At 38.8% G+C, this 23,139-nt stretch overlaps 1 protein-coding gene across 1 annotated transcript in view; it reads left to right on the top strand.

The window, feature by feature from the left end:
* The first annotated feature begins 19,788 nt into the window (after nucleotides 1-19,788).
* SYK (spleen associated tyrosine kinase) overlaps nucleotides 19,789-23,139 on the top strand; it is a 48,478-nt gene continuing 45,127 nt past the window's right edge. Inside the window, exon 1 of the mRNA XM_059873983.1 lies at nucleotides 19,789-20,359. The gene's annotated coding sequence lies outside the window, so the exon portion shown is untranslated. The remainder of the gene's footprint in view (nucleotides 20,360-23,139) is intronic.

Here is a 23,139-nt window from a genome sequence, read left to right as displayed (position 1 = left end):
AGCCACCTGAACCCCTGCTGTGGAATATAACAAATAGGATTTCTGTTCTAATTTTTGCATGATTCCATCACACCTTGGCAGCTGATTTAGGATGTAATCACACCCACACAAATAGACACATATGCACACTCACCCAAACATACATGCATGCATTGTGGAAGTGCACAGACATTCTAGACAACTTGTACAAAACAACTATTTCTTGTCTGTGAGTCTCTGGTTGGTATATAATTTTCTCAAAAAAAGCCCTTTTGATGTAGAACATGAATTTCCTTTCTGGTATGAACTAACCAAAATTTCAAAAACCATGCTCCGATCTTGTAAATTAAAATCAGAAATGTTATTAAAAAGTAATCATACATAAACATCCATGTGCAAATTTACCCTACATAGTTTTAGTGATATAAATATATGCAGAACCAAGAGTGTAATAATTTTACAGAAAAGCCAAGTAAAAATGATAATTAATCCAAAACAAAAATATAAGACACAGCTTCCTATACCAACAACACAAAATTATATTATAGATACAATGTGGAACATAAATTTTATAACACAATATATAGAAATCATGAAATAAAAATTTTTCTAAAATGGGTGCATAAGGGTCAAGAAAAGCCTTCTTTCCTTTTTCAATGGAAAAAAAGTGTGTCAGTTTTAGTAAAATTGAAACAAAATTATTCCATTTGAAATTTATTTTGAATGTTCAATGTATAGATCAATGTTCAGTATGAAATTGTAGTTCTCCACTGTGGTGTACTATTTAAAGAGACTATCATCCAGGCTTTTGGAAAACCTCATTTTCTCCTCCATGTTAACATTCAGATCAGACTAAATTCTATATCATCTATATAAATAATGGTTGTGAGAGACTTTGCATTTTTAGATGTGTAGCTGAAGAAGAGAAGCCAAAAAACCAAGCAGGAACAAAATTCTAAAGGACTCTGCTGATAACATGAACTGCAGGCTAATGTGAGCGATCTAATTTTTACATATTGTTTATCAGCCTGTCTTACCAAACATGACTTCTGCTGCTGTGTATTCCAGAAGATGGCTAGACTTGTTAGCAGAATAGCGGTGGTCTGGGACAATTTACAGAACCCAAGATAATCTCACTGCACAGTTGTGAGGAGCGAATTTAGTTTTGATTTGTCTCAACACAGGTTGTCAGAGCCGCGTGGAGGAGAGGGGCACATGTGCCATGTGCAGGAAGCAACTAGAAGAAGCCTGGTCTCTGGGAGGCTTTGCCTGGCAGCCGTTTCATGTCCCACATGGCACAGGCAGACAGCAGGAGATCACCAAGAAGGCAAGCACCCTCTTGAAAGACTCTGCAATCAGATGGAAAATTTCCAAGTTTCCACTGCAGTCCATTGGTGGAGACTTGGACTGGGCCAAAGGTCTCCCATCAGCAGGTGGACCTTGGGAGGGGCGAGGGGCCATTAAAGGAGCTTGCACCACAAGCTCTGGGGCATTTTGAGACTGCTTTTTGGCTTTGTGCTTCTTGCTTTTGAGGCTTGGTGATTGGGGCGTTCTGAGAGTTGTCTTTTAGAGACTTGTCTTTTGGCCTGGCCCCAGCCTGGCTTTGGCTCTCCTGCCCTTGCTGGCTCTTCTCGTCACCACCATTCCTTTCCCATTTCCTTCCTTCTTTTCTATTTGGTTTTTTTTTTTTTTGTTTTGTTTTGTTTTTTGTTTTTTGTTTTTTTTTTTTTTTTTTAGCCCACTTTGTTTTGGGCAACTCCTTTCTATTTTTCATTACCCAGAAACGGTTCTCAGATACAATGTTTGTCTTGTTTGACTTAATTTTGTTCCAGAAATTTTAAAAGAACTCTCAGTTCCCCACAGTGGAATGTGACAACGGTGCACCAGGAAGCAGGATTTCAGGAGCATATGAGATGATCCCCGGGCACACTTGCACTTAATCAGGTCAAGCTGAACTTTTTCAGTTTGTATATTATCAGCAGCAGCGTCAAAATCAAGAGGTATGAGAAGAGTATGTCAGAAGTCTTGTAGTTGAGGAAAAAAGGGAGAAATATGAACTTTCAAAGAGCTATTAAGTCCTACAGCACCAGGAAAAATTTGGAGACGGCGAGGGACTTGAAATTTCCTCTATTGAGGCTTGCATACAGTGAAATCGCAGACTACTTACCTCTCATTTAATATTGTATTTATCTAACTCTGAGAGAGGAACTGAGCTCCAACACCACTAAACAGAACATGTTTCAATAGCCCTGTGAGCCTAGCATGTGAGCTATCTCCCAGTGCACCACCTGGCACGGCAGAATGGAGGTAAGGCACTACATAATCTGCTACCTAACACTCATGCCACAACAATGCATTCAAACAGCACATTGCTGAGATCTCTGACAATCCCCCTGAAACACCCGAGGAAAATGCTGTTCCTGCAAGACATCAAATGCAGTAACAGATTCTATAGCCACTCTGGCAATCAAAGGATTTCACATGACTTAAATGATATCAAATAGACATTGGAAACACAGTGAAAAGTCTCTGTGATGCTGCTATGAAAAGTGCAGACACATGGAGCAGGGAAAGGACAGGAGTTCTTGCAATGGACTCCTGTGCCTTTGAAGGTGAATGGGAAGTTCCCTATTGATATCCAGTCTGATATCCTACTCCTGCTAAAGCTTACTAAGGGCTCATCATGCTGAGTTTTGCTCAGCATTGAGACATAATTTCCTAGGAAGCATTTTTTATTTTAAAAGGATTACTTCTGCTTTTCTGGGCATTACAACCTAAATTATCATGCTCTGAATAGAGGTTTTGTTAGCTCTAAATTAATTTACCTTTTGACCAGCCTAGAATGGTAAGCCATGGATTAAATAAATGGACTGTATTTTCAGTGGTCATGCTTTATAGCAATATTGATACATTCTGACTGAATACAGCCATTACAAAATGCTGTAACTGGATAAAAATGCTGCAAGTAATACATTGAGGTTTTTCCACAGAAAGCTCAGTATGATGTCCCCTGCTTGAATAGTAGGTAGCTCACCCCCTACAAGGAATTATACAAAGGGAACAAAAAAATAATTTCAGGCAGATGCTTCTCCACTGAAAGTGAGGAAAGATGAAGACTCCATGACGCCCATTAAGTGGTACTTCATTCATGACAGTATTCTAAAATGCAGGTATGCATGCAACAGTTACAGACACCTGATTATAAAAGTACTTTTTAACCAAGAAGGAAAAAGAAATAATCCTTAGAATTGAGAATTTTTAGTCCTCATTTCAAGCTTTTTCTGGATAGCAGCCATCAACATATCTCCCTGAAGAAATGTTGATAAAAGTCTAATGGACACAGCAGAATACACTTTATGCTCACAGAGGAGATAAACAATTTATGGAATTCAATATGAAGAAGTGGACTAATACAAGAGTTAAATAGCAAAAATTTTATGTCTGTAAAAGCTGTCTTCTAGGTGCCAGGTGGATATTGCATTAATTTCTACAGAGTGTGAAATGCTAGTTAAGATATTGCATCAGAAGCAGTAGTTACCAAGATAAAGAAAATTACCTCGGTCGGTGCTGTGACATGTAACAATAGAAGGATGCACTGAAAAAAAAAAAAACTGGCAGAAGTGAGTATTATAAGAGGATTTGTAAACCAGGAGGTGAAACTGCAACTGAGGTTACACTTGGGAAATGAGAATCTTTACCCAATTCCATTCTATGGATAATATATGCAGGTATTTCTTATTAATTCACTAAGACATTACACTCTCTAACACCGCCTTTGACCTTACACTTTACCTGGAACTTTGATGATCATTTCAAATTATTTTGGCTATCATATTGTGTATGACAATATTCTGAATAAGAATCTTTCCCTGCAAACCAGAAACAGCAATACTCAGTATGGTAGTTTAACCCCACCTGGCAACTATGTCTATGCTCACCTGCTCAGTCACTCCCCCAAAAGAGATGGGGGAAGAGAATCAAAAGGGTAAAAGTGAGAAAACCAGTGAGTTATGATAAAAACAGGTTAATAATGAACATAAAATAATAACGGAAATAATATGATTACTTAAGTTAATACTAATAATATTTTAGTGAAAAGGGAAATAACAAAGAGAGAGAAAGAAAAGCCAAACAAGACAAGTGATACAGATGAAAATAATTATTCAGTACCAACCAACCAAAAGTTGGCCAGCCCCTGAGCAGCAGCCCTCATGGCAACCTCCTCCCTAGCCTGCTGAGCATGGCAATACATGGTGTGGGAAATCCATTTGTTCAATTGATACCAGCTGTCCTGGCTGAGTGATCTTCCTAGTCATCTTCATAAATAAAAATCAAGAGAAAAATAAGTGGAGAGAGAATAAGAGCTTGTCAAGTTAATTCTTGCAGAGTCTTCTGAATCTCTGTTTTTCGTTGACACACCTCCCAGCTCAGACATCCAAGAAAGCAGATGCAGTGTCAAAATAAACTCTGTACACCCATCAGACTTTTCATACAACTACACTGACATTCTTTCTGATTTCAAAAATTGTAGCCCAATTCTTGGGCCACAGAATACTAAGTATTTTATTTTTAGACAACACAAGTCAGCTCAGGCATTGAAGAAATTATGATGTTCCTTTGTTTAAAGCAGTAGTTGCAATCTTTTCTTCACAACTGCTGATATTAAGAAAAATTTGTCATACAATATTTAATACCAATGCTTACTTTATGGATAAATTGATGCCTTAACTTTAAATAAATATTTAAATGTTTGTAGACACTCACAGGAATGTACATAGTTGACAAAACATGCAAACTCATTTAATTATTTTTGAATGGTCCCACACTTCACTAAAAGATATTAATTCAACTCAAGCAAGCTACAGTTTTGTCATCTCAATCAAGTCCCTAGCTAAATACAATTAATTTATTCCCCTTTTTTGGTCTCTTTCATCAACCATTTATATAAAATATGTAAGTAAGTTAGGACATGATTTTAGAAGCCTGTGAATAAGAGAAACCCATGTGTCAAAATGTATGTCAAATAATGTTAGTAGGGTATTCTTCCAACAGTGTGATCTACCTTCCTAAATGCTGTAACTGAGATAGCTGCAGAGGTAAACCTGTAATTAGGCTTCCATTCATCCAGTTGCAATGAAGAAGAAATCACTGCTCACATAATTTCAGCTTTTTAGAAGTTAGACATTGAGCCCAAGTTGTTTCCAGTTTTTAAAGAGAGAAAATTAAGTACACAGAAGATGAGTTTTTCCAGTTAAGTAACTGGTCATCTTTTAGCACAGCATTTCTTCTTTGTTGGATTCTAGATGACTTGTCTTTCCTGGACATGCATACCATTTAGATAATAAAAGATGCCTGGAATTAGATGGGATGACTCTCACCCTTTCTGTGTGCTGTGGATTCATGGTGTCTTCATGCAGAAGAGGAACTGTGTAAATTTGCATCACAATTAGTTACAAATTATTCTGCTCAAGCAGGCTACCTCCAAACATGACACACTCGTTCTGTCTCTCAGAATTTTGTCCCAATAGGTTCATATTTTCACCCAGGTGTGATGATGTTCACAGGGGTCTTAGGACGAGGGAAGAGACAAGAATCTTGACTCCATGTTTCAGAAGGCTTGATTTATTATTTTATGATATATACTATATTAAAAACTATACTAAAAGAATAGAAGAAAGGATTTCGTCAGAAGGCTTCTAAGAATAGAAAAGGAATTAATAACAAAGGCTGGTCTCTGACCAAGACAGTCTGGACAGCTAGACTGTGATTGGCCATTAATTAGAAACAAACAAATGAGACCAATCACAGATCCACCTGTTGCATTCCACAGCAGCAGATAAGAATTGTTTACATTTTGCTCCTGAGGCCTCCCAGCTTCTCAGGAGGAAAAAATCCTAAGGAAAAGATTTTTCATAAAACGTGTTGGTGACACCCAGGCATGAGATTCCAAAAGATGGAGCAGTGCATTATTCCAGTACTATTGCTGGAAGATATGATGATAATAGAAGAAATCTGCAAAAAGTGGTGTTATCAATGTACATGTATAGAGTTCACTGGAACAATTTCCAGTTTATTTTATGCAATTTGTAGCTTCTAGATACCAAATTATCACCTTGAGAGTATTTTTAAGGTTACATCTCTTTAACAAAAAAGGCCAAAAACTTCCTCCATATGCAATCAGGAAGCAACTCAGGATTGTGAACATTTGCCTATGGCTGGGGCTAGGAGTGCTATAAGCTACCTACTGAAAACAAAAAAAGAAATCTATTATGGATCTCTAGTAATCTCAAATTCATTGTAGAACTAAAACTTAATACTAGAAAATGAAACCTGAGGGAAAGAGAGAGAGGTCTTCCATGTCAGGCATCTGTTCCAGAGGAGGACTGGATGAGGTATATGCCAGAGAATTGTTCTATAAACTTTAAGAGACAGTGATTCCATAACCTGCCCATAATATTTACTGCAGTTACTCACTGACCTCCTTATTAAAATGTTTTTCCTTATTTCTATCCTGCACATTTTTTTGGCTCTAGCTTAAGCAAATTATTTCTCATCCTAGCTTGTTTCAGACAGACTGAATACATTATTTCTTTTTCTTTTCCTTTTCCATACTCCCACTGTTACATAAAAGTCATTGTCTTTAGTTCAGTCTTTTGCTCATGCTAATAACCCCACAGGTCATGGCTCCTGGATCTCACAAATTCTGTGGACTGGACTATCTCTAAATCACTTTGCTCTAGATAGTGTCTTTAAACATTTCTGGAAATGTGCTCACAAATGAAAACTGCACGCCAGCCACAGTTGTAGTAATGCTGTTTAGAGTAGAAGTATTCCAGATGCCTTGATGATTGCTCTCCTAAATTCCAGTACAATGTGCTTAGCAGTGTCATGATAGTTTTAACTCACGCTGAGGCTGTTACCAAATATAACACCTTGATCACTTTCAGAGAAACACTTACCTTTAGCTGACTCTTCCTCATTTGTTCCATTGATACTCATTCCTATATGTAGTTTCTTGTATTTCTTTATGTCAAAATTTGAATTAGTTTTCCTAAACACTCCTCCAATCTGTTATCTGTTTTGAAATCTAGCACTGTTTTCCAGCCTTTCCAGCCTTCCAGTTTCACTTCACCCACATTTTTTTCATAAACACACTTCATATTCAGGCATAACTGGATAAAAACTTTGTGCAGAAAAAATGACAATGCCAAGAGCTCTATTCTCATGTGAGCAAAACCTGAAGCTCTGTGTAACTATGTACTCAACCACACCTCTCTGAGTATATGAGATCAGGACTGTTCAAGTTGTCACTGCTGTTAGGGAGGCTCGAACCAACCTATGTCTTTTTGTGTTCTTTTTTGTCCCAACTACTTCTTTATTTCAGCTGCCACATTTTAAAAATAAAAACAGCAGCAGACAGATATTTATTGTGATGTATTGTGCTGCTGTGTCATACAGCTGTCTGCCTCACTCACAATTTCAAGGTGATCCTCGTGTCACACTGGAATGCACAGTGAGAAGGCAGACTGTTGTTATTGTCTCTTTCTGTGACTGGGTAACCTCATGATGAGGTCAAGATGACATTAGGGGAGTCCTCCTCACCACACCAGCTGACCTTTCTTCATCAATATTTGCTTTTTCTAAATTAACGAATATTTGCATAATGAAATATTATATGCAGACATCTCATATTGACTTATGTGTGCATTCCAAAAGTAGTTTTAGACCCCAAGGTCTATTTCATCCACTTTTTTGGCATTCAACGTCCAAGCACCTATTAAGTGATCAAGCACTGCCACGCATTAAGAAAACAAATCAAAAGGAGAGAAAATGTGGGCAGACATAGCAGTAACTGCTAGTACTAGACTGACAGTACGATATAAAGATGCTTAACTGATTCACAGAACAGGCATAATTTCAGTTTATATTCAGCATATTCAGCATATTATATTTGAATATTCAGCATATTCAAAAAATGTGCCTCTGGTAAAACTCAGCTCAACTGCTGTTAATGTCCAGTATATGCAGATCCCTCTAGCCATCATTCTCTATTTTCTTCAAAACTAACAAATGGGGCCTCAGTTAAATACCTTTTGTGAAGGTAATGATTTCTGCAGACACTGTACTTTTTTCAAGTAGACAAAGACTTCTATCTAAACCACCAGTCATCAGCCATTCTTTTCATGTTACTCATATTTCTCTGGTGTATAAATTGCCTCTCTTCAGTTCACACAGGAACTGTGTCTTCCCTCTCCTGGGAAGACACAGTTCAGCTGATCACATGGTTCACAAATTTTCTTGTAGGCCCTTAAATTTACAAGGAGAGCTTTCAAGAACATTTGTGAAACATAAACATATGAAAAAAAGAAATTCATAACAAAGACTTAGGCTTGCAATCTGACAACTTACTTAGTTTGTCCTCCTTCTCACATTCAAGTCCTGAAATTTTCTCTGGATATTTTTACCCATTGGGAGGAAAGAATATGAACGAAGCACAGAAAGAAGCGAATGCTGTAGATGGAGTTGTAGCACTGTATAGCACTGAGGTTCATGACCTTTCCAGAAAGCCCTGATGTCAGTTGTTTATAACTTCATCAGACCATGACCTTTAACAATGATTTTTTGCATGCTTCGTTTTCTGCATAAAATTGTATCTTTCATAATTTCACTTAAACTCTATCAGAAGCAGATTCCCCCCCCCCCCACCCCAGAATGCTAGAATAAAGGGGTGGGTTTTGCTATTCAGCTATTCAGTGATGAATTATAGTATTTTGTACAGTGAAATAAGGATCCAATAAACGTTATGGGATATTTTGTGAGAAATGTAATGGTTTTCTCATATTAGTCTGGCTAAGTTATGCATTACAGTTACAAAGCTAGGATCCCAAAAGATAAGATTCGAGACTAAAGTCACATAAAGTAACCCACTATAAATCCACTAGGTGCATGCTGTATAGTACACGACCCCTAGCTGTATAAATACATTTTTTTTGCAAGACCCCTGCTTCATTCACTTGATGAGGGCATTTGCAGTTCTTCCATAAGCCAATATTTTGGATTTTTAATAATGCTCATCTACAACCAAAATGTGCAGTGCAGTAGGCAATAATCCAGGCTGACAGGACATCAGCTGTCCTCCTAACCCCCTTGTGCAGGCAGTCGCTGACAACCCCCCAGCACAGGGAGGGAGGAGGAGAGGCAGATGGGAGGAAGGGCCTTCCTCTCTGAAAGAGCAGCAAACTAACGCACAGAAAGACACGCAGCTGTAGTGAAGAGCTACCACAGAGAAGGCTCAGTGCAGAATTACTGTCCTTTAAAAGTCTATGTGTATATAATATTTAGCACTTCTTTCACAGGCAAAATCCTCATTCATCAAATAATGCCCAGTCCAGCTAAAAAAAACACATGAATTTCACCAGTAAAATTCAAGTCTATCCAACCTGATTTACCACCAGAGCAAGTCTACCCTATCTATGCTATGAGTCAGGATTCCTGGAAAAGACAACTTATGGGCCATGCAATTTCAGAAGACAGATGCAGGCAAGCAGAATGACTTAAAACACTGCATAGGATCTTCAATTCTCATTTCTTAACTTCAAATAATTTAATTTTGCCACTTCAATGGTCTTTTATTGTATTATTTCTATATGCATGTCAATGCATGCTGTTCCTTAGGCAAAATATCATGCCTTTTTTATTTTTACTTTTTATTTTCATATTGTTCCTCTCTACACACATTAATATTATTATTTGTCATGTTTGTTTTTACATCCACAGGGCTGGAGATTTGCCTTACAAATCCCTGAATTGTCATGTACTTCCATGATGTCATACCAAAAATAATAAATGGAAAAAAGAAATCAGAAACTTACTTTGTGGAGTCCCACTATGAAGTATTGCTGAACTTCTGCATTAGATGTTGTTGGGAAGAAGGGGCTGAAAGCAAAAGAATGGTGAGGAGGATGGTAAATTATCTATAATAACTTTTCAGCTGGGAATGCCTAAGCCTGGAAAATAATAGTGTGGGAAATGCCATATTTTATGCCTACTACTGTTTGTATTTTGTCTGTTTTGAGAAGTAGAATTTCTGTGTAGAGATAACCCTGGTGTTTGGAGAGATTTGGAGGCACCCTCATTGACATCCTTGAGCTGCCTGTCTTGGGAAAGAGAAGATCAAAGCCCAGAGATCATAAAAAAGTACAAGGTAAATAAAAAAGTACAATTCACAGCAGGGTGGTAAACTACAGGTGCATGAGTCCTTTATAAATGGGCACAAACAATGTCATTAGGGTGGGCAGAGCCTGATGGTGCCTCTGGTCCTGCTTGAGTGTCTCCCAGCATGTCCTGGTGCTGCTGCAGGATCCTCCCACTAGCAATGTAATGAAATAAACTTACTCTTTGCATTTCAGCCATGGTTTTGTGCTGCCTGCCTGTGTTGACTCCCACGGATATTTACTGACTTGGTACAATTAAAAATAAATGCTGGGACATAATATTTTCCTGTAATTTATTGTACTCAATACAAAATTATATTGCCTTAGTTGGTCTAATGCAGCACACAGTGCTACTAAGGGGATAGAAATTCAAAGGTAGTAATGCTTGCAGCCTGTATTTATATATGGCCAAATTGTTCAAAACTTGCTGCCCTTTCGCTGACATTTTCTTTACTGAAAAAAAATTGTTCCTCTTACAAGAGCACAAACATGACAAAAGAAGAATATATGTTGTGGAGAGACAGGAAGAGAGAAAGAGAGAGAGAGAAGCGTGCTGGGCACTCCAAACCTACACATGTGCATGAACAGATGTAGGGAATCACAGAGAGTAAATGCTCTCTCCCTGTGGTCATGGATCTACCACTGCCTTATAGCAATATAAATACACACAGCTGAGATCCTAGTAAGCTCAAAACAATGCTCATCACAGATTTCTAAGCATTGAAACACAAATAAGACAAGACATATTAACAGAAACGTAGAAAAAGAAAATTCTAACAATATAAATGTTGTAAAATAAGGCAATAGCAGCTTTAAAAAATATGAACACAAAGTTGTTCATAGTTGAACAACCTCAAAGTTGACAAAAATCTCTCATAAAAAATGCTTATTCTATGTAATCTAAGTCACCTCAGTAGTTCACTGTTTCTCTTAACACATTTAATGAAGAAACCGGGAGGTACCTGCAGGATGCCCTGAATTCCCTGAAATACCCAACTAATGGAATCCATAACCTGTGTGGCTCCTGAGAAACAAAAGCCAACTAGGACCACCTGTCTCAGTTTCTATTGATCCATTTTTCAAGCTATAAAAAGCGTATGAATAAGTTGGGAAAGCAATTACACTTTGGCTGTAACTACTGCAGCCCACAAGGAAAAGCAAAAAATTAATTAAGATACAGTGATATTTTAGAAAAATAAATGGCGGGGGGGGGGGGGGGGTGGGGAGAGAGAGAAGGGAATAACCAGAATGTTCTTCTAGATGGATTTTGGAAGGCCTAAAAGTGAGGTCTGAAAAAGTGTACAGTTCCCAGCAAGAATACAGTACATCTCCCAAATGCAATGGAAATGCCTCTTCAAGGTAGAGTTCAAGGGAAGTTGTTACAGTATAAATATTTCTCTAGTCTTGCAATCATAATCTCCTTCACCCATTAGCATATTTTTGTAAACTTTTTCTTGTATCACCAGTGAGATTGATAAAAAGTGCAACTACTGTGGAGCTGCCTTTAAATTAAATTGCCTTTAAGACTGCAAGGTCTTAATAATAACTAAATACAATCTAGGGAAATGGTATCCATCTGCAGTGTCTTTCTAAAATCTTGGTGAAATTCATTTATTTCTGTTTTCTGTGGTGCGTATCTTCCATCCTTGCAAACACATAATGTAGGGGTCAGACACACAGTTTAGTTTAGCACTCTGGGTTCTACACTGTTGTATGACTTGCAAGAGATGAATCACGCTAGGTAAGGACTAGGACTCTCCAGGTATTTCAGTGAGACTCCAACACTCCAGACCAGATCTGAGTGTTATTTGGGCGTCTGGAGCCATCTGGAGTCTTTTGAACACATCTGCCTCCAAACTTTCCCCATAGAGTACCTGTTTTCAAACACCAAGTCTGATTTTCCCCATTGTATCATGGCAATATGTACAGCATTCACATGTAGACCTTCATGATTTGCACTTGAAAAATGTTGTATACAGAAAAGAGATTTTTTTGCTCAATAAAAAACCCCTGACAAAACCACCCCATCTTGCTCCACAGATGCAGAGAGGCAAAGGAAACCTATGGTTTTAAATAGCTCCAAATATCAAACTGTTTTATTTTAAATATTTATGCCTGCTGCATCATGCATTTAGAAATACATTTTAAAAAAAAAGAAAATAAAGGAAAAAAAAAAGCTTTTGATAAAATAGGCATGTTATAAATAAGGCATGCTATATGCTTCACATATAGTGTGCCTTATTTCTTTACCCCTCACTTGTTGTTAGAGGTGCTGTGATGTGATTCTTGGAAAGATATTATTCATATGTGATTAATGTTGAAAGGCATAGTTTAGTGCCTCTACTTCTACCCCAATGAGGGGTACCTGCAGTACAGTGTCTGACTAAACACCCTAAGTGCTGGTTTTTTAACAATATTTTTTTCTCTTTATCACAAGCACATCTACATTAGAAAAATAATCTAGAAAAATGTTCCTTTTCCATATAAGGTTTGTTTATTCTGTTTCTCTGTGCAGCTTCTTAAGACTTTTGGTTAACTATAAAATATCTGTAAAGAACATATAACATAGACATAAAGGAAACTTTGACAGCATTAATTAAGAAGTCTACCAGACATAGAGAAGTCACTGTTGTATAACATCAATGTAAATAAGATTAAAATCAAGGTAACTTCTGCTTTCTGTTTCAAAACTATGAGATCTCAAATGGTTTCAGTTCACAGGGAGCTACAAATGCTTTTGTGTGTGCACTTGGGTGAACTTTGACGGAAATTTTGGTTGAGATTATTTTTCCCATGTTCTTATTTGGGGTAGATAAAAGAGATCTTTCAGCTTCCCATATTCATGATTTGTTCTAAGAATTTTTTAAGCCTCAGTTTTATTTAAAATGGATATTGCTCCTATCTTGTCCCCTAGAGCTCAGAAGCTTTTGTATGGCCACGTGATGCTTCCATTTTGCACAGACCACCTTACACCTTTTCTGTGGGGTAACAAAAAGAAAAAAGTTATTTACCCTGATTTAATTCCTTCTGATGTATCTGCATAATTCTACAAGCAAGTGTGTTTTTAAAGTAATGTTTAAGGTCAAACTGATTCAGTCCAAGATTGAACAATAAAGACTGTTTAAAGACATTTTAAAATGTGTGTGTGTGTGTGTATTTGTACACCTAAAGGGAAAAACAAGTTATTAGACCTGATCAAGTGCTATTTCTTTCTTATCATCTGGACTAAAGAAAAACTAGAAAACCAGCCTAAAATTTCAGGATTATTAATCCCTGATTGTGAAACCCTTCTGCTTTTTGGCAAAAAAATCTGTCTTCTTGATGACATGCATTATTGTACAGTTAGAAGTATAGTTGCTTTCTGGTAAAATTCTTTTGTATGCACAAAATTAGGTAACAAGTACCAGTATAAATGGCATATTCATTTAAATAGCAAAACTTCTGCTCCTCCTGTACATTGGAAGCAATGTCAGCATTCTTGCAATCCAAGGATTCCCAAATCAATTTGATCATGGATAAGATAGTGGTATTCAAAGCTTTTGGAAGAGTTACTTCTAGATTTTTTTTTTTTTTAACTCACTTTAGTGTAGTTTTTATTCAGACACAGGCTGTGGGAAAGTTACATCACTGCTAAATCAAGTCTCAGAAAACAAAATACAATGGAGGATTGAAAAGTGCCATTTGTGCAACTTCAAGACATTCCTTAGACTACATCATGTCGGATATATTGCTTCAGCATGAAGACCTCAGATACCTTGCAGCAGCAAACAAGTTGAAATTAAATTATTCATGACACTCTGATATCAACAAAATATTTATTACTGTAAAGGCAGGATTTTAGGTCATGTTAACAAATAGTTAATATTTTGGATTATCATTTTATCATATTTTATAGCCTGAATCATTTGACAGTGAATGCTGGATTGGAGGTGCCCATGCTGTTCAGCTGGAAGATATTTATGATTGGGATGCAAGGTCAGCTCAGATCTGGCAGGACTCATTAGTTCAGGGGCAGTGATGTGGAAATGCTTCATAGCTCTTCCAGAGTTGGCACAATCCAGAAAGAGTACATCTGCCTTTTGTGCATCAATCAGATACTGAGACAATTATAAACTGGCTTCACAAAAAGACATATTGTGTGTCTCCACAAAGAGGAGTATTTCTTGCTATTTGGTATTCTCTTTCTGCTTCTTCAGAAAGCAGTGTGGGTCCATCTAGTTCTGAGCACTATGGGTGACAGCTAATTCATTTTCTAGAAGTGTTTAATGGACTAAAGCCTAAATGCACAGATGCAGCCTGTGCCAGCACTGCATTTAAGCAAATACAAGACCCTTGACCACAGCGCAAAGATTGAGTGACTGACTCTGCAGGAAACAGCTGACAAGTGTAACACAGAGAATAAAACTACAGCTGCATCCATGCTGATTCTTGCAGTGTCTCTCTTCCTCATGTCTCCTCACTGTTCCTTGAGATTAGAGAGGGGATCATTGACAAAGGCATGACAGGAGAATTTTGGAGAAATAGTATAGAAAAGTCCCATAAGTGGATTTATACGGAATTGGCTTCTATTTGTAAGTATGCATCTATATAAAAAAACTATTGAAGTAATTGGTACTATTTACAGGTTATACTTAGTCCAACCATGTTTTCAGTTGAGACGAAAAAATCAGGAGTTTTGTGTGCCTCTTGTAGGCTTACAATGGGAATATTTTTTACTATTTTCATTTCTGCATATCTTAAGGACCTGAAAATTTCACCTACTTGTCTCTATTTACTTATGTCCTAGATTCAGTACAAATGTGGCTGCTTTTATTATCCATATGAATCTATAACAGCCTTAGAAAGAAATTGTAGGTGCTGAAATGCCAATGCATATGACCAGGAGGTGTGACAGCTAATAATACTGCACGTCTCGCCCAGTGCAGTCCCCCCTCACAGCATGTTTCCATCCAGTACTGCTCTGCTTTTGCATTTCTAAGATGGCAGCAGAGGAATGCCCACCTAGCTCTTAGTCATCACAGCACACAAGAGGAGGAAAGGAGGATTACCCCGTGTATTAACTGATGCTGCAGCCAGGGGGAATCACAAATGGAACAGCACGAGGAAAATGTGCTCTCCATGCTCTATGTACACAACCAACGAAAAAGAAAAGGCTTCTGTTGATGGTGTAACTACACGTCAATGCAATCATCAGCTGTGACACAAGGACTTCCAACACTCTTCTTTTTGCCACCTGTGACAGTCCAAGGTGGTTGTCAGACGCTATGGACATACCCAGCACTTTACAGACTGACGTGCCCTGGAAATGGTGCTGAAACAGAATCCCCCCATAGTTACTCAGTCTTCTGACAGTTAAAAGGTGATTATGTATCCTCCCTATTTTTTTTTTCACCTTAATTCAAAGGTTTGGTTTTCATTCACAGTAGAGATTGCTAATGCTAATAAATTCTTAGGATTTTGGCTCAAATCTTCTTAAAAATCAGTTTATCATGTCCTTGTTGCCCATAGGTATTTTCTGTGCTTCAATTAGTCAATTCTTTTACAGAAAGATTTACTTAAAAAAAAAAAAACAACTGTTTTTTTGTCCAACTATAATTTTCTATTGTATATGCTTTTCCTTCTTTCAGCCAGTGTTTTCATGCAATGCACCATTCTTTAATATTCACTTGAAAAGACACATCATTTCTATAAAAACAAAAGCTAGAACCAGTAACTACTCATGGGCAAGCAACAGAGGAAGTAATAAAGACGAGACTGGCCTAAACCCTCATTTCCATGTAAGTATGTCTTGTAAAGCCATCTAGGCTCAAAAAACATCTTTTATCAACTAATCTACAATCTTAGCTGGCATTGCCCCACATAAAATTTAAATTTAGACATCATACCTCCTCTTTAATGTGTAAAAAGTACATCCTACAACTACTCTTATTCACTGGTAAGCAAAACTATCAACACTTTAAAGAGTGACACATTTCTTGTTTTGAGGTAAAAATAGAGGGAAAAATTGATAAATGTGGCCATTGCATGCAAAAAAAAAAATATAGTATTAAAATAGTCATATAGATATAAAATAACACAGATATAATTACAATTACTATGAACTGACAAATTACTATGAACTGATAGCCCTGAATTTTCTTATTACTCTTGATTTCATATAGCAAAGAGTATTGCTACTGACATTTCTGGTCAAAGCAGTAAATTAGTATGTAACCAAAACAGTAATAATTTATAGATTCTTACAATGAGCAGGCAATTCACTTAATTTGTTGGACATCTACTCCAGTTTACTTCTGCTTAAATATACTGAGTTTCCTCTAGGGATTGCCTATAGTGTTTTCCACTTAAATTGACCTGTAAAGAAGCGAAAACTTTATGGAACACATATATTTAAAATCTATGTATTTAAATCTATGAAATATTTCAGGCCTGGTTCTTACATAAAATAGGGATCTTTGCAACTCCTTGGATAACAGAAGGAGGCCAAAATATTTGAGAGTATGGTGAAGCTTCTGATCAAGTTCAGTTTTTCTGACTCTAATACAGGACATCTGTAGTAAAAGGTGGCTCTGCCTGTGGCAGAGGGTTGAAATGATCTTTAAGGTCATTTCCAACCCAAACCATTCTGTGATTCTATGACATTTGCTTTTGTGTCACAACACTGCTTTCAGGCTATTGACTCTTGATTTTCTCTAAATGTTGTTCACTGCTATTGTGCTAACATGCAATCACTGCTTCCATCAAAATTAAAATGAAGTAGATAATAAATAACTCCCAAATAGCACATTTTTTTGCTCAATGACTCAATTCGATGATCTGTGCAAAATTTTATATGCCTTAAGCAAAATGTGTCACTTCTGCATTCTTTTTGTAGAGATGTGCAGTGCCATCTTACTAAGTTCTTCTATCATAGAGACCCTTTACATTTAGCTGTAGGTATGGTCACCCGTTGAGAATCTGAACCTCCAAAAAAACTGCCTTGTCAGTGGCATTGTATCTCTTGTTGCTAGGCATTTTAGGGAATTTCACACTTAATCAGAAAACAAAACATCAGTTTAACTTCAGCGCTCCCGACCATAGAAATGGAGATGGCACGGCAGAAAACGCCCACCTTCAGCCTGCAATTACCTAAAGGATAAGTCACAGTACTACCCCTCGTCCTCGAGCAGAATTCTAGCAGGGCAAACAGTGTCTGCAAAGGTTGCCTACACTAGCAGGACAGAAACAACAGCTTCGCTGAAGAAAGTCATATTTCAACATACCTACCTGTATTTTCTCCAAACCACTCAGTCCCTGTAACAATGAAGACAGAAGGTAGGAAACAGAAGTAGTAGGAAGGCAACAGAATAGACACTATTCAAAATGCAAATTTTGGAGAGGGTCAATTTTAACCTTATAAATTTTATAAATTTAAATTTTATCTGACAAATTTTTCTGATCCTAGAGTCAAGAGTCAGTATTGTAAAGAAATAAGGTTTGAGAATATTCTAATAAATCATTTAAGCAAACAATCATGACTACTGAAAGCAGAGGTCTTTCAAAATATATTGCCATAGTGAAAGCATTGAAACTCTCTCAGATACTCCCAAAAAGTATGGAGTATTACAAAGTTAAATGTTACATTTATTATACTGCATGACTATTTGGACACAAAAAATTATTAATTTTTTACTGTATATATTCATGTTGGGTAGGAAAATCCACAAATTTACTGAATCCTTCCAGAAAATCCAGATTTACACTTATTAAACATTTCCAGAATAAAAGGAGGAAATATTTTACTTTATTCGTTGCTGGCCTTAAGTGGATCTGGCCACACATCACAGGAAAGCTTCAGAATTATAATATATATGTTAGGATATGCTAATACACAACATTACATGTAACAAATTAAATAAGATACCCCACTGTTGTGAGCACCTTACCAAAAATCAGTATGACAGAACACAGATATTTATAAAGTAGCTGGTATGAACTGAAAGAAAAAGTAAACTGCAGGCAGCCTGAAAATTCTTTGCTTCACTTACTGGATTTCCCCTCCACCGGTCAGCTATAAGCTGACCTGAGCCAGCAGCCAAGCACCCACACAGCCAAATGCTCAGTTCCCCCTGCCCAGCGGGACTGACGACAGAGAAGGGAGATCAAAAAAAGCCATGTGTCAAAATAAACATAATTTAATAGGTGAAGGGAAAAACAACAAGATCACAACCACACCAAATGATGCAGAGCTGGTCACCCACCACCTCCCACGAGCACAGTGACAAGCAGCAAATATCAGATTAGTGGCTGCCTTGGAAGAAGCCCACATCCTTCCACCCTCCTTCATCTATACCCAGTTTTGAGTGCTAATTGTGGTAAGAGCTATCCCTTTGTTCACTTGCAGGCAATTGTCCCAAGCCCTGTCCCTTCCCAACTTCTTGTACACCTCTAGCTTACACACTGGGGACAGGGGTAAAATGAAAAGTGGAGAAAGCCTTGACATGGTGCAAGTAGAGTACAGGAACAGACAAACTACTAGTGTGGTATCAATACTCTTTTAGCCAGAATCAAAGATACAGCACCATATTGTAATGAAAGCTAATTCCTTCCCAGCAAGGTTTTTTGCTTATACAATTGCTTATGCAGTAGTGGTGATTTTTTTCACCAATTTAAGGTAAGACTTCCCCTTAAAAAACAGTTCACAGTCCAATAATGACTTTCCAAAAGCTTTTCCTGCAGATCTGCTCAGGCTTGGATGTTGACAGGAAAAGAACAATACTGTGAAAACAGGTCTAAGAATTAGGTTTTCTAAGTTATTCTCTTTTTTCTAACATGCAGACAGTGCCAATAAGAAATGCCCTGCCATTACAGCAATTGCTAAAAGTCTCACTGAAACAAACCAAAGCCAGAGAGCTTTTTAAATGGTATGAAATATGAGAGATTTGTACTTTGGCAGCTCTGTTGAATATCAGGTGTACAGTCCATTTTGCAATAAGGAAAGAGAGATGGTGTTTTGACTGAAAATAATGCCTGTATCCCACAACAGTGCTAACACCAATTTATTATGGGGAAGAAGGAAGTGGATTTTTCCTGTTGCAAGGACTGCACATCACGGGACACCACACTGTGTCATGCAGCACAGTCACCGCTGAAGGAGTCCTACCCACTCTGGCTGCACCCAAGGCCCTTCGTGCCACCCAGTCCTGTATGACCGGCATCAGGAGTGCTTTGTCCCCGGGCAGTCATGGGGGCCAAGGATAGCAGCACTTTTTGGCTGGGTGGTCTCATCTTCCACAGGAATTAATTCCGTCACTCAGGGGGCTAAGGACGCCTTGGGACTTTCCTTCAAGATAAGTGCCTGGGACACTGGAGTGTCCTTCACACCTGGAGTTGCTACAAATGTTTGATCAAAATATGGTAGAAATTTTTGTGTGAGATACAGCAGGAAGGGTGATACTGTGCTATGGCAGGCCCCTTTGCTGCTCTAAAAGGAAACCCTCTAGGGGGTTCTTTTCTCAGCGAAGTACACACAAAGCACCAAAGAACTTCAATATTCCAGAATTCACCAATTTGCAATTAGCATGTGCACCAATATGCACACACTCGTTTTCTTCCTTTCCAGAAGCCGCAATTGACACACTTCGATCCTCTGTCCCCAGCGTGGTGCTGAGCAACGACACGTCCATCTTCCACAGCCGGATACCCGCGAGGCGACACCAGCGCTGCAAGGAGCGCAGGCCGGGGTCGCAAGGAGAGCCGGCACCGCGGGGTCCCGGGGACAGCCCCGTCAGGCGGCACCGAGGGACCCACGTCACGGGTCCCCGGCAGCCCGTGCCGCGGGGTCCGGAGGAGACGGACGGTCCCTCGCCCGTGGGAGAAGCGACGCCGGCGGCTCGGGGGTCTGCAGCGGTGCCCGGCCCTCTCTCCAGGACCTCCGCCCGAAAGAAGGGTCCTTGGGGACGGCGGCCGCGCCCGCTGGAGAGGAGGGAGTGCTTGCCCACACCGCGCTGAGGAAGTGGCCGCGGCTGCGAGCGAAAACGAGGAAGCGGCGGATCCGGCGGCTATGAGAGAGGGTCCTGCCCCGCTCCGGCCTTAGCCCGCACGGTTCGGCCCACCAGAGCCGACCGCCCGAGGGCTGCCTGCCGGAAGGAGGCGGCGGCGCGGAGCCGAGGGACCCCGAGGCAGCGGTGAGCAGCGGCCCCCGGCCGCCAGCACAGGGAACCGGAGCGCGACCGGCCCGGCGCCACCGCCCCTTCCCTGCCGGGGCCGCGGCAGGGAATGGGAACGGGGCCGGGGCCTGGGATGCGGCCGGGGCCGCGGACGCGGACGGAGCCACAGGAGCGGGCGGCGCTGCTGCCCCCGGTGCGGGGTTGGGGGTGTCGCGGACACCGGCAGAAAGGAGAGCCAGAGCCCTCAGCAGCGGGTGGGAGGGAGACTGAGGCACCTGGGACACAGGAGAGTCCTAAGGAGCGGCGGCTGAGAGGAGCGCTCCTGTCAGGGTGGGAGCGGGCGGCTGGAAACGCACCACCAGCCTAAAATCTTGCTGTACGGCGGTGCTTCCAAAATAAATACCACTAGCCCCGCGTCTCAGGAATTTAAATCTAAAACTTAGGTGCAAAAGAAAATTGATTTTGCTTTGCTGCGAGACGTTACTGTGGTGGCAGGTTTTAAACAGAGCCAAGTGTGCACAAAATAGGGCTGCTGTTTGAATGGTGCATAGCCTGTGAAGGATTTATGACTGAAAAAAAAAAATCTTTAAAAAAGCGGGTTCTCTTACCAAACTTCCCTGTTTTGTTTCCAAGAAAACAACTGCGGTTATTGTATCACAAGTAGTCGATTCTACAAGCCTGGTGCCAGAGAAATTTCTCTTAGTTTTGTGTTCTGCCAGCATTATTCAGTTATCTATGTTAGGACTGCATTTGCATACACTTAATGTTGTAGTTGTCTAGATTAGTTTGAAGTGATGATATGTGATGTTTTCTTGGACAAAGTAAAACAAGACTTTTGTTAGATGAAGAAATCCTTTAGAAGACTGGCAAGTAGAGTGCTAGTCTCACCAAGTTACATGATATATTGTAGAACATTAATTTAAGGTAAATTTAAAACGAAATTATTATTCTTCAGGGCATTAACAGTTTATAGGATTTTTTAATGTTCTTTTCCATTAGGTTTCTTTCCTGCTCTTTTTATCCACAGAAGCTTAGATCTCCTGAGTCCTTGGGTTCAATCCATTGAGTAATCCATGGACACAGCCATGGAGTACATTCAGCATGTAAAGCTTTATATTTTTACAGGCTTGGAGGCCATACAGTGTAGCAGTGTAGATTGAGGCAGTCCGGTTAGAGGAACTGTGACTTCTTTTTTTTTTTTTTCCTTCATCCCTCTGTTGAGCATTGAGAGATAAATAAGGAAGTTTGAATGTTCTTTATGTTGTGACAATTATCTTGTGAGAGAGAATGATTATAGTCTTAGATGTGTATATTTTAACTAAAGAGTTTGAAATCAGATGTGATTCTTTTAAAAGTGGCTGAGATAGATAAAAGTATATAATTATTTTGGTTTTCACAATCACTTAAAATCACTACAAAATACCATGATAAATACTGTTGACATGTTCAGGTTTTTTTTCAGTTTAAAAATATTAGCACTCTGTTAAAGTAAGGGTGAGCTGTGCAGCTTTCCCTTTTGCACATTGTTGCAATTTCATAGAAGAGCAGAATTAGATCCAAAGCCACAGGAAGACAAAAAACATATTTATTTTTAGAATTAGCTAGTGGTTTATGTTGAGCACAAAATAACAGTTTAGAAGACTGATGGTGAAATTATAAGCTTGTCTTAAGCACCTTTGAAGATACCAAAAAAAAAAAGAAAAAGAAAAAAATGTACAGTAATTTCCTTAGTCTCCCATCTTTTCTTCTGTATCTGTGAGGCCAGAAGTATTTCAAGTGAGAGAAATCACTTCCGAAATATATGTTATGTTCAGAAGTCATGGTCTCTCAAGGATAATTTTCTCCTTTTTTGCAAATTCCACTTCTTTTTTTCTTCCTAATCCTTTCTCAAGATGCAATATTTAGCAGAAAACAATTAGTCCAATGCCATTGCTGATTTTAATACTATATGTGTAAGAAATCTGTTTGCATCTGAATATACTGAAAATATTAGGCAGTGTTAACCTTTTTCCAGCTTGAAAGCCTTTTGGGTCAGTACCCCAAGGTCTGTTGTGTACACATTACACAGACTGTGCCAGAATCTGCCTTCAGTTACATGTGTTTAGCTCCAGAATAGCACAGCTGAAAAGGGGAACTTGTCAGGGTTTAAATCATAATTACAAGGAATACAAGAGTTATCTATGAATGTGAATAATAGTCACAGAAAAATCATTCCAAATGAGTATTCTTTGTTATACTGTGCTTGAAATAATCTTGTAGCTGCTTCTAAAAACTACCTCTTTTTTTGCTTGAATATAAACATGTGCTTTAGTGAGTTGCTCCACTGGGGCAAGAGTGCTTGTACCATTCAAGATATTTGTTACGAGGCTGAAGATGGACTTGTAGGTGTTTGTGGGTTTCAGTAGTAAGGTTCAGTCATGAGAATGAAAACTTCTCATCTTGCAAGGCTTTACAGTTTCATCTTCTTAATTTCTAATTTAAGAAAAAGTAAAATACCAACTCATTGTAGGGAAACAATTTTGTAGTGCAGTTTGACAGTAGTTTTCCTTGCATTTGACAAAAGAAGAGAATCTTGGTGGAGGAGGAGAGGGCGGCTCACTAGATGTCTCATCTGGCATTTCTAGAAATGCTTTTACAAAAAAGTGTTCTTAATATCTGTACTACTTTTACACAAAAACATTATTAATTTCTGCAGTTGGATTTTAGTCTTTCAACCACTCTCATGAGAAAAACAAACCTTGGGCTTTGCAGTATTCTTCCCTAATCTTTTGTATGGTGTAGGATAGTACAAGACACAA

This window comes from Haemorhous mexicanus, chromosome Z (assembly GCF_027477595.1).
Source record: "Haemorhous mexicanus isolate bHaeMex1 chromosome Z, bHaeMex1.pri, whole genome shotgun sequence".
In the NCBI taxonomy this organism is placed as follows: Eukaryota; Metazoa; Chordata; class Aves; order Passeriformes; family Fringillidae; genus Haemorhous; species Haemorhous mexicanus.
This window is presented reverse-complemented; position numbering and strand designations above follow the sequence as displayed.